Below are 13,058 nucleotides of genomic sequence, written 5' to 3' on the forward strand. Positions count from 1 at the left end.
TGTTTAGCTTTGGGCTGCTTGTCCACACACCCCATTCCTTTCTCATAGGCGTGGCCACACAGGAGATCAAATTACAGACCAGAAAGCTGAATCCTGGGCAAAGACCTAGACTCCTTCAAAGCGAATTTCCACTCATCAATGGCTTTCTGTTGCATACTCTTCTCTATTCTAGGGGGCTTTTCTAGAATCAAGAAGACACGGAGAATTATTGCCTTCTGCCTGTCTCTCTGCCGGCATCCTCCTCACCCCCTATCTCCCACCCCACAATGCAGACCTCACTCTTGGGTTACCTTGAGAACATCCCAGTGACAATGGAATCATTGGCCATATTTCAGTCCTTAAGATCAACTTTGGGCTTGGGTTTCTTAATCACTTTCTTAGGATGGATGAAGTTCTCATCCATTATTTTTAACTGGTTTTTACTTGAGATGGTGGCATCAGCCTATAAAAATGTTAAAATACTACCAAACTGTAGTATTTTGGATGAATTCAGTTGAGTATTTATTTTACTACCCACTTCAAAGAGTCAAATCAGATTACATATAATGTCTCTGAAAACATTTGACAAAGTAATAGTTAACTAAAAACTTAGTAATTTTGAACTTTGTATAATTACGTATAGGTGTGATACGTACTCTAACTTAATAATTTTTCACATTCTAGATAAGTCAGCCTTTTTTTTTATGACTTATTGCTACTGATTTTTCACCTTTAACCTCACACAAAAGGTCAGTTCCACCCATGATTATATTCCAACTAAATACATCTGACCACTGCTTGCACAGTAGGATGGCTGTAGATGCCATATTTTATTCTAAGGTACTGGAGAGCAAAAAGTTTGGATGATGGACAGGCTTTTAAGATTACTGCTGCTCTGGATGTCCTCTAAGCTTTTTCCCCAGGAAGTAAAGGGTGGGGGGAATGCTTCCTCCCAGTTGGCTCCTCTCTATACCCATCCACATGAGATTTCATAAAACTTCTACAGAGTATTAAGAGCATTCTAAGTATCTGACTGACCCTGAAGTATAGCCAGCTTTGCTATACAGGTTCCTCTCTTACAACTACAACCACAGATACTGTCCCTTTCCAGAAGGCCCATGGGCTTAAAAACCTTCCCAATCTAACACTTGAATGCATACTTGGAGCAATTATACGTAGGGCTAGGCGAGATAGGAACAGATAGATCTTTCCTTCCAAACTGTCATTTTTGCAAGCTAGACACCTGCAGTCCTAAAGGAAGAAAGGACCTGCTTGAGTTCCCAGAACTTCTTGGTAGAGCTTCCACTCATCCTCCCAAAGAGTTCCGCTCTCGTCTCACGCATCTTGTATGTCAAGTCTGAGTCCAGCACCATAAGAGCGGCAAAGGCTCCTTATTTACCTGCATACCCACTTCCCACCTATTATATAACGCCTGGAAACTGGGGATGGACAATGGAAGAGAAAATCAAGAGGTGCCCAAGTCAAAAACTAGAGGGCAAGGCAGAAGAAGAAATTATGAGTTTGAGAAAAGTACAAACAAAATGCAGTTGGGGTTCAGAAGGCAGGTGTCCATGAAGTGGTTGAATGCCTGAGCTCTGAAGTCACTCAGAAGTAGGCTTCTTCATTAAGGCACTCAACAAATATTCATTGAGGGTCTACCTGGTACAGGCAATTGATGGATAGGTGAGCAAGACAAAAGTAGGCCCTGGTCGCAAGATGAGAAAAAAACGAGCAAGGAAACACAGTTAATTTCAACTGATGACAAATGGTATGAAAGAAAAATCACAGGAGTAGTCTAACAAAGAATGCCTGCATGAGGGGGCAATTTTAGACAACACAGTCAAGGAAAAGTATCTTTGAGCAAGTAACATTTAAGCTGAGACTTGGCCTTGCTCTAGAGACGGCCAACTGTGTGACCTTGCACATGTCACTCAACCTCTCTGAGTACCAGCTTTTGCATCAGGATTATGAAAGCAAAACCAAGAACCTCACAGGGCTGGAAGAATGTAAAAGTCAATGAACCTAAGTCACCTGCATGCACTTAGTGGATGCCTTGGTTGTCATTCTGGGAAGGTTAGAGACCTGTGACATGTGGGAAAGATCTAGAGAGCATGGAGATGCAAGGTCGGTCCAGGACCACTCTCTCACCTATCTCTTTCCTCCAAGATTGCGGGTTCCAGGGCAGGGGCCAGGTGGTCTCCTCTCTGACCCCGGAGCCCCGCTCTGCGCCAGGAGGAGAAGCCAAGAGCTCGGAATGTGGGGGCACGGGGGTCGGTAACACCCGGTCGCCGGGCAATCACTGGCGGCCGTAGCGCGGTGGCCTGTCCCCGCGGCAGCCATTTTGGGTGTCCTCACCGCGGGGAGTTTCGTCACGCGGCCGCCGGGCACAGCGTGGCAGGGCGCGTGCCGGCGTGGATGAGTGAGCCCCTTCCCATCCGGGGCGAGACGCACTCCACCACCCGGGCTCAGGGGGACCTCAGGGGCAGGTCAGGCTGCTGCAGGCGGGGAAGCTGCCAGGCAGCGGGAGGGTAGGGGTCCCCAAGGTGCGCCGCCCCCCCCCCCCACGCCAACCCCGGCCCCGAAATCCCCGGCACGGCGCGGGGGCTCCTGACATCCCGCCCGGGGGGGGCGGTCTCCGCGCCGCCAACCCTCGAACGCGCGCCCCCGCCCCGGCCCTCGACCCTCCGCGCTCTCGCCACCCGGCCCGGCCCGCCGCCCGCGACTCACCGTTCTCCACCGCCCGCGCCGCTCGCAGGACTCACTCAGCGCCGTCTGCGCCGCCACCGGAAGCGCTTCTCCCGCCAGAGCGGCCCCGTGCGCCGCCGCGGCCCGGTGCGCGCCCTCGGAGCGCGTCCCCGTGCGGAGCGAGGCGGCCGCGTGGAGCCCCGGACCCAACCCGGAGTCGCGGAGCTCTCCGCCCAGCCTCGCGCCGCGCCCCGCGCGCTCCCCCGTGCCCGCGCTTTCGCGGCTGTCTCCTCCCCGCTCTCCGTCACCGCGGTGAACTCCCAACTTCTTCCTCGCCGCTTGTGAGGCGCACTCGGCTTAGGCCAATGCCATTGCTTTCCATCTGGGTTTCCCCGAGGGGACCACCCCTTACTCGATCATTTCTTTATTGCCAGGGTCTTGCAAAGGGTCCGCAGCCACCCATTCACTCACTCATTTGTTCACTGAAAGCCGTGTTTCCCAAAGTGTGGAGTTTGGCACCGGTGGTGCCACAAAGCAATTTTAGGCGGCACAAAGGCCACGAACTGACTTATGTCTTTAAAAGAATGGCTCTGGCTACTGTGTGGAAAACAGGCCATAGGGGAGGTGATGTGGAGGCAGAAAGAGGCCGGGAGGGAGGCTACAGGGTTGGCTTGGATCCGGTTGATACAGATGAGGTGGTGAGAATTACTGGGTTCTTAGGTATATCTTGGGGGCAGATGAAATCTACTATATGGTGAATTACATCATATTCATGGAGGAGAAGATTCCATTTTTAAAGTCATAAATTCTTCCTCAAATAACCTATAAATGCAATGCAATTCCAAACCAAATTCTGACAAATCTAGTGTATTGAGTGTGTATGTACAACTTGATGACTATAAAGTGTATATGGAAAAATAAAGAACTAGAAATAGCCAAAACAATTTTGAAGAAAAGAGTAAGGTGGAGTGACTCATCCTATAAATACAGGGAGGCAGTGTGTTCGTGCAGGGATCAACAAATAGTTTAGTGCGGCCACATAGGGATAGCTGACATGGACCCTGCTCATATAGAAATGTGCTCTGAGCTGGCATCCCAAGTGAGGGGGGCAAAGATAAATATTCACTAAATAATACTGGGACAATTGACTCTCTACCTTATATCATATACGACTCAGCTCCAGATGGATTAAAGACCCGAGTATGAGAAACAAACTCCCAAGTTTTTAGCAGACAATGTAGGAGGGTATGTTTATGACCGTGGGATAAGGAGACATTCTTAAATAAATACAAAAAGTACAAAATATAAAGGAAAGATTGAAAAGTTAAGCCTCAGGAAAACTCAAAAATTGAGTTTAGTTTGATAGCTCACCAACGATAGTGTAAGAGAAGGGAGAAGTTCACAGACTGGGAGGGAATATTTTCAATGCATGGATGTGGTAAAGAATACCTATGCAGAAAATATTACAAAAAACCCTTTACAAACTAGTAAGAAGAAATAACCCAATGGAAAGACATACAAAAATCAGGAAAAACAAATGGCCCCCATATATAAGTAAAGATATTCAAACTGGCCAGTGATTTGGGCACTCAGCGTAGGTTTCACAAATAGTTTTTTGGTGGCATTCCTTAGCCTCAGAATTCCTCTGAATGTTGAACCAGTTTCTGTTTGGCTCAAAAAGATAAAAAAAAAAGAAATCCCTCCCTCACAGAACTTATTGACAAGGATATAGACATGTAAACAAATAATTACAAGAAATGATTACAATTCAATATAAAAATTGCAACAGTATAATGTGGGCTGTTTGACTAAGGGCTATGAGGACTTGGAGGAGGAAGGAAACTCAAGGCCTCTTAAGGCCAGCGCTTGGGACTGACATGCCTTCACTTTCACTTCATCCTACTGGTCAAACCAAATTACAAGCCCGGCCCAGATTCAGGGGAAAATAGGTTTTATCTCCTGATGGGAGGAGCTGTAAAATGACATTGCAAATAGGTGGAGATATACCGGCAGGTGGAGAATTGGGGACATCCCTTATCAAAAATTCCATCATTTGTGTTTCTTTGCCTTCTCAGCGTCCCGATTTATTTTGGGGGAGCTCCCCTGTCTCACTTCATTTGATTCTGGTCAGATTGTCAATCATTTATCTTCTCACACCCGCCACAGTCCTGGGTACAAGACCCAAGCTGGACCAAACAGAATCCTGTCCTGAATTTATATGTGGACTCATCTCATGCCCCTTCCTTGCCCCTACTGGGGTTATGGAGCTGGGAGAATGTGGATCAGGGGCTGTCTGTCGGGGTGGCTTTCTGCCACTCTGCAGAAGAGAAGCTAAGTTGAAAGATGCAAAAGAGACAGAGTTCAGATGACATCATTTCAGTCCCTGGCTCAACCAACCTGGGCTCCTGGGCTTCCAGTTATGGGAGCCAATAAAGCCACCCGCATACACTCTTTTTTTTTTTTTTTTTTTTTTTAAATCACAAAGCTCTTTCCAGTTAGATTTTTATTCCTGATTGACTTGGGGTGAGGTTCACAGAGATGGTGACATCTGAGCTGAGTGCAACTAAATCTAAAAAAGTAGGAGGCAGACGGAAGAAGTAGAAATGAGCTGAGGATGTAAGAATGAAAAGTAAGTGTCCACATGTGTTCCTACCATTGTTTCAAATAAACAGCCTTTGGAAACTATGATAGTACGGAAGCTAAGATTGTATTTTCCAGCTTTGTTGATGAGGAGATGGAGTGCTGGGGAATTCTTGCTAGGCTTGCATCAACAAAGGTTGCAAAACCCTTGCGTTTTAATATGGACTTTGAACCATTCAGGGCATGGCAAAAATAAAACAATGCTTAAGTCAGCAAAGAAGGGGATACATTTCTGAGCATACTAAAAGTTCAGTGAGCTGAAGAAAGATCTTGCTGAGTATATCACAAGATGATGTTTTTCTCACAATAGAACAGGGAATTTGGTGAGAATCAATTTTTTTATATTAGCATTCTAGTGAAAACTTTAAGTTCCAGATTTTATCAGGCAGGTATTTATGATGATAAAATAAATACACAATCGTATGAATTTGAAAAGAATGGAAAAGTTCATGCACACACTCCATGCTCTTCCTCAGCACTGTCCCTGATAGATTTTTTTTTAAGTTTTTTTTTTTTTTAAAGATTTTATTTATTTATTTGACAGAGAGAGACACAGCGAGAGAGGGAACACAAGCAGGGGGAGCGGGAGAGGGAGAAGCAGGCTTCCCGCGGAGCAGGGAGCCTGATGTGGGGCTCGATCCCAGAACCCTGGGATCATGACCTGAGCCGAAGGCAGATGCTTAACGACTGAGCCATCCAGGCGCCCCTAAGTTAAGTTTTCTTCTAGCATTTTCTTTTCTGACCCATCAAACTTCTGTTCATCCTGTGCTTGAGTTTCCACTCTCTATACAAATGATGGAAGCACGCGGCCCAGTGCTAAGAACACAGGCTCTGGACTCAGACCAACTTGGCTTCTGAGTCCATCTCTGCCCTGATTGGTTATGAGACCCTAAACTGATAAGCTCCTTAACTTCACTGTGCCTTAGCTTCTCTGTTTCTAAAGCCACTGTGGTGTTGAGATGATCTGAGATGAGGTATATGAAGAGCTTATCAGGGTGCTTGGCCACAGGAAGGCTCAACACTTGAGGCTCAATGCTTGAGAGCTGTTGTCGCCAGGGTCCCAGCTTCATGGCTCCGTCATCACTTCATAAATCTCGTGTGGGCACTTAACTCACAGCCTTCCACCATGGTCTTAGTATCCTGTCTTCTCTCTAGACCACGAACCCCTTTAAAAATTAAAAAAAAAAAAAAGATCTTACTCAAAGTTCTATTTCCAGTTCTAGCACAATGAAGGGCATGCGGTGGATTTAGTACCCATTTGCTGAACTTGTGGTTAGATTGTGATGTGCATATTTTATGATCTGCCGTCTTCATTTAAAGTTAGAGTTCAGCGCAACCCTCTCCAGTTCCCTCCCTCTTTGGGAGCTTTGTACTATTGTTCAATAAACTTTGCTTTACTATTATTCAACAAAAAAAAAATAACAAGTTGGAGTTCATAAACATTTTTCTCGGATTACATCATAATCTTCATTATTCATTCATCCCTGCTTTAATTCAATCAATGCTTATTGAATACCAATTATATATTAGTAATTGTTCCAGGGACTGGGGATTCTACATTGAAAGGAACAAATTTAACCCCCTGCCCTCAGGCAACTGACATTCTTGAAGGAGGAGACAAACAGTAAACCCAGTGAATGAGTACAGCATAGAATGGTGGGTAGTGCTAGGATAAATAAAGCAGGGAGGGGTGGCAGGGAGTGTCCTCAGGGCAGACCTCTGCGGAAAGGGTCCTTAGTTATTTGAATGACTGTGGAACATTCCACTGAGCGGATGTATCATCAACCACTCAAGCTGGTGAGGGGACTCTTATACACTATCCACTCAGGTGCATTTGATTTTGTGGGGATTTTTTCCTCAGGAGAGGGAAGGCCCTGGAGATTCTGTGTCCAGCAGCTCAGCAGAACCTTATAGAAAGGCGGTAGGGCAGTAAGGGTATTCGTGTGCCCGCTGTGAGTGGGGCGCGGAGAAGTCCTTTTCACAATTCTCTGCTCTAGTCGGCACAGGAACCCTGAGGGGTGAACTACTTGTATCAGTTAGGGTTCACGAGAGAATTAGAACCAATAGGATGTATCTCTACTTCTCTCTATCTATTGAGAAATTTCTGGTAAGGAATTAGCTCACGTGATGAGGGGGTGAGGTTGGGCAAGGGTGACATTTGTGGGACAGAAGAGCAGCCTAGAAACCCAGACAGGAATGATGCTGCAGTCTAGAGAGGCTGAACTTCTCTGGGAAAATCAGTTTTTGCTTGCAAGGCCTTCCCACTGATTGGATGAGGCACACCCTCATTAAGGAGGGTAGTCTTCTCTATGTAAAGTCAACTGGTCGTAGGTGTGAATCCCATCTACAAAGTACCTTTGCAGCAGTACCCAGGTAGGTATTTCCTGGAGTACCTGGGTCTGTAGCCTGGCTCGGGTGACACAGAAAACTAAACATCATGCTCCTCTTCACCTGATTTTCCATCTCCACTTCCACTCTGGCCTCTAATAATCCATTTCCTGATCTTTTGAAAAAGTGAATCAGATCATGTCGTCTCCTGTTTTAAAATCCTCAGTATCTCCCAATTTTGCTGGCAATAAAATCTGTTTTATGTGTTTTACTGACAATAAAACTCCTCACCATGGCCTATGGACCCTCATTCTCTGTCTTGTCCTATGTCTTCAGTTTGACCACATGCCACTCTCCCCCTTGTTCATATTAATATCGCCAAACTTTCTGAATCCTGAACAGACCAACTTATTCCTACCTCAGGGCATTTGCATATGCTGTTCTCACTGCCTGGAATGCTATCAGGTCAAACGTCACCTCCTCAGAGAAGCCTTCCTTGACAGCCTGTCTGAATAGCCTCTCCCATTCACATTGGAGATCATCATTCTTTTACTTCTTTTACTGCATTGTCACTATCCAAAATGACCTTGTTTATTTATTTGTTGACTTGTTTCTTCTCTGTGTCTTCAGCTAGAATGTCCTACTAAAGGCAAGGATTCTATCTGCTGTATCCTCCGATGTATTCTCAGCTCCTTGAACAGTGCCTGCCACAGTTCCCCACCCTGTCCAAATCATGCCACCACACCACTCTGGCCTCCACCCTGACCACTGGACGCTGAAGTTTGCACAAGAGTAACTTCCGCTCTGGGAACTGCTTGCTGCAGCCATCACTGGAAGGGATGCTCCACTGGCTGGGCAGGTGCATCTGATCAGCTGAGCTGAGGTCATGTGCCAGCAGAACATGAAGCCTTTCCTATAAAGGCCGATGCTCTCTTCCCCCACTCTCACATATCATGGGGAATTGAATCACTCCAGAAAGTTCCCTCATGCCCTTTCTCAGTCAGTACACTCCCACTCCAGATGTAACACTGTTCTGATATCTATTACCTGCTCTCTCTGATTTCTATCACTCGCTTCTAATTAGGTTTGTCTGTTCTGAAGCTTCATCTAAACGGAATTGTACGGAATATGCTTTTGTGTGTGTGTGTGTGTGTGTGTGTGTGTGTGTGTGTGTGTGTGTCTGGTTTCTTTCACTCAGTATGTGTTTTGTTTTGTTTTTTTAAAGACTGTATTTGTCAGAGAGAGGGAGGGAGTGAGAGAGAGCGTGCCCAAGTAGGGGGAGTGGCAGGCAAAGGGAGAAGCAAGCTCCCTGCTGAGCGGGGAGCCCGATGCAGGACTCGATCCCAGAACCCTGGAATCATGACCTGAGCCAAAGGCAGACGCTTAACCGACTGAGCCACCCAGGCGTCCCTCCCTCAGTATGTGTTTGAGATTTATCTGTGTTGTTGGTTTTAGTTGTGGTTTGTTTTTTCTCACTGTGTAGAGCTCTGTTTGGTAAGAATTTACCACAATTTTTAGGTAATGGACATTTATAATGTTTCCAGTTTAGGGTTATAAATAAAGTTGCTATGAACATTCATATACAAACTTCTTACAGATATGAAAGCAGATTTTTTTTTTTTTTTGCATTTAGTTCTCAATGTTTGGTGGATGTGCTTTGACCCATAAGCTCTGCCTCCAGAGTGATCTTTCCAAGATATGAAGCTCTGTTAATCTGCAACCGGAAGCCTGTTTTTGCCCTCCAGATAAAGTCCAACCTCCCTGGTATGGCATTCTAGGCTTTTTGATACTGATCTCAAACTCTAAATTAAAGTTTCACCTCCTGCCTTACACCACTGCAGGTACATCTACCAGTTCACTGTGTCCGGAATGCACCAGGCTGTTTTCTTCCTCCTGTTTCTGCACACATTTTGCATGGAATGCCTTTCTCCCAGAGAGTCTCTATTCTTGGACAAACTGATGCACATCCTTCAAAGGCCAGTTTAAAAGACACCTCCTCTAGGAAGCTGCCCTTCAATTTGCCAGGTGCTTTCTGTATTTTCCATTGGGTGCTTTGGTGTGAATCTTTGGAATTAATCATGCTTTGGTATTAATATCGTTGAAGTACTTATTTCATTGCATATATTTCTGTGATCATGGTCTGTCTCTTCTTTTCATTGGTGAGCTGCTGGAAGGCATAGAAGGGGCTCAGAGCTGTGAGGTCATCTACCTAATGCCATACGGCTGTTGTAACTCTAGATTAGGTGCTGTTAGCTCTATGGCACACGGTGGAGTGCATGCCAATAGCCATGCAGCAGGTTGATGGAGATCAGGGGCTCGAGCTCAAAGGCCCTCGAGGGTCAGCTGGGTGGTCATGAGAGCAGCAGAGAGCATGGAGCTGAGCCACGGGAGCAGGGCACACCCACCAGGTGGGGCAGAGTCTGCCCAGCCCCGCAAATTGTGGCCCTGGGAATTTGGACGCTGTGGGGCCTCCTTTTCTGAGGAGCCCAAAATCTGTAAAATCTGTAGAATTTCCTAACTTTTGAATGTTGACAACTAAGTTACGATTTTAAACACCAGGTAAGATAATCAAAAGACATCTGTTGGCTGGATCAAGGCCATTGTTCACTAATTTGCTCCTTGCACACAAAGCTGTATTGTACTAAGTCTGCATCCTGATAATTCTAAACTTTAGAAGGTTAAAAATAAAAATGATAAATTACTGCTTGTGGCCCCAACACAGATTCACCTGTAAGCCAAGCCAAATCTCCCAGTTCTCCCCGAGGCCCCATTTGCTTAGTGGTTTACTCGCCATGCTCTGTGATGATGCTGCATTGGGTTAGGACCCAGGAAGGCACTCTGGGCACCGAGGCGAGTTAGACATGGTCTTACTGGTGAGAAGCTCAGGGTCCAGTGAGGCAGTGAGCACGACACAGGCAGGGGCCACGTGGTCTAAGTAGCAGACACAGAGTCCAGAGGGAGGAGCCACGGGCCCTTTCTGGGTATGTGTCAGGAAAGGGCTCCTGGCAGAGGGGTTAGATGAACCAGGACTCTAAGGACTAGTAAGAGAAAGTGAGGTGAAGAGGCTCCGAAGAACATTCTTTGCAGAGGGAAGAGTATGTACCATAGGATAAAGGCCCAACCAGTTGGATGTGGGTGGGAGACCTGTGGCTCGTGCAGGGAATGCGGTGCATGGGCTGGACCTGGTGGTAGATCTCAAAGGGCAAGCGTGAGTGAAGAAAGCGCAGGGGTAACCCTCTCCCACCCAGATAGGGGGTGTGGAGCCAGGTGACATGCAGGAATTCTGCCTGGGACCAGGGTTGAGGTCAAAGCTGGAGGGAGTATCCTCATGAGGTTCCTTCACCAAAGAGGGAAGAGAATGGGGTCAGGGTCAGAGGTCAAGGACCAAGAGGGGCCGGCAAAGCAGAGAGGCCCGAGGAGCAGAGTGGACGAATGGGAAACCAAGGGTATTTCTCCAGGCAAAGTACTGGCGGCAGTGAGATTTCATGTTGTTTTGCCCAAGTCCTATGAGGGATCTTTTAAAACAATGATTCAACCCTGGCTTAGAAGCACCTGGGAGCTTTTGAAAAATTCCCATTTTTTTTCCCCCTATTCCCCAAACAAATTAAATCAGAATCTTAAAAAGTTGGGACTTGCAATCTGGATTTCTAAAGCTTCAATGTGCAGCCAGTGATGGAACCTGCTTCTGTAACAGGATGGACCAGACACCAAAGAAGCAACAAAATCATCTTTCAATTGATTCCAAGTAACCTGTCCATTCTTGAGACACAGGGGGTTTGCCTCAGGATCTAAGTGCTAACTGCAAAGTTGACCTGCCATCTGCTCATTTGAAGGGCTGGATGGTAGTCAACAGGTAGACAGGCCTTAGACTTTTCTTCCTCAAATATGAAGACAATAATCCTAAAAGCATTCCTGTTTGGGAGTGAAAGCCCAGCATGTCTCACACACAAAGAATCTGAGAAACACATCATGAATTGGCTCTTTGTTTAAAAATAAAGCAACACTAAATATCACTTGGAAGCCAGTTATGTCTTTAAATAGGTCCTGGGGGCTAAACACAATGTTGATTATTCTGAGAAAGCTGACTCACTCTGTTATGCGTTTTAAGGAACTGGTTCATTAGTCAAATTAATCTTAACATAATAGGGCAAAAATGAGGGAAAATAATACTTCACATTTCTTTTTGCTCTGGTTAAGTACTCGCTGTTCCATTTTTTTTTTTTTTTTAACTCTTCTGAGAAGAATTCCATATCCTGCTTGCTCTTTAGATCCAATCCATTCATTCACCCACCTCATATTTCCTGAGCACCTCCTCTGTGCCTGCATTAGACAGGCACCAGTGAGGCTGAGTCCCTTCCTTTGTGGAGCTTACGTTCCAGTGGGGGAGATGGCACTGAACCAAGACATATGGGATTTCAGGGAGCGAAAAGTGGAATGAAGAAAGCTGGTTAAGAGGACAGAGCAAGGTGAGGCTGGGGGTAGTAATTCAGAAGGGGTATTCAGGGAAGGCTTCTCTTTGGAGGTGACAGTTAAAGCAGAGACCTGAATGAAGGGAGGGAAGGAGCCATGCAGAGATCAGGGGAAGAGCATGCCAGGCAGAGGTAAGGGCAAGTGAAATAGCCTCAGGACTAAACCAAAAGCAGAGGCTGCAAAGAAACCTTTGAGTTGATATGGGAATTTCTGAGAAGAATATTGATGAAACAGAATCGGGGCTCCAGCTGACACACACATAGTGTCTTTATGGTCACCCTCTCTGGCAAATGAGTTACAAAAAGCCACTCCTATCTGTGACTGAAGCCACCCCAGGTTGTCTGGCTCCTAAGCAGAGCCCATGCTGGATTCCAGTTCCTCCTTATTCCCTTGGCTGGGGGCATAATTGTGCCAATGTCAATGTAATCAAATCCGTCAACTTGTTGCCTTATGTTTTGAGCTTTTGAGGTCTTGATTTAGAAAGTCTCCCCAAATGCTAAATCATAAAGATATTCTCCCATATTTAATTCTTTAGTTGTGCAGTTTTATGCTTCACCTTTAGATTTTGAATCCATCTAGAATCTACTTTTGTATATAGTGTGAAGTAGGGATTCAACTTTATTTTTCTCCAAAGAGTGAGCCAGTTTTTACTATACTATCTACTAAACTGTGGATTGGGATATTTAAGGAATGTAGGGATTTACTCCTCCCCGAGACTGGGAATGATTTCCTCAGGCTAAAAGTGGAGGAAAGAAGAGGGAGAGCATTGAAAATCCAGATATTAATAAGTTCCAGGGAGAGGGAACCTGTCTCCTGCTTCTCTGGCAGACCCTATAATGAATATAGGGAGATGGAATCTTAGCTTCATAGAGATTGTCAGGTTCTTAAGGATGAGTGGTGGAAACAGCTCTTGCAGACCTGACGAGTCCTGAAGATAGGAATGAGGGATATATAAA

At 45.9% G+C, this 13,058-nt stretch overlaps 1 protein-coding gene across 2 annotated transcripts in view; it reads right to left on the bottom strand.

Moving 5' to 3' along the window:
- SFXN1 (sideroflexin 1) overlaps positions 1-2,905 on the bottom strand; it is a 39,689-nt gene extending 36,784 nt beyond the window's left edge. The window contains exon 1 of one of the 2 annotated variants that reach the window (XM_027605211.2): positions 2,707-2,905. The gene's annotated coding sequence lies outside the window, so the exon portion shown is untranslated. The remainder of the gene's footprint in view (positions 1-2,706) is intronic. The other variant, XM_027605210.2, reaches the window with a different exon arrangement.
- Positions 2,906-13,058: the final 10,153 nt, after the last annotated feature.

The sequence above is a fragment of the Zalophus californianus genome, chromosome 5 (assembly GCF_009762305.2).
Source record: "Zalophus californianus isolate mZalCal1 chromosome 5, mZalCal1.pri.v2, whole genome shotgun sequence".
In the NCBI taxonomy this organism is placed as follows: Eukaryota; Metazoa; Chordata; class Mammalia; order Carnivora; family Otariidae; genus Zalophus; species Zalophus californianus.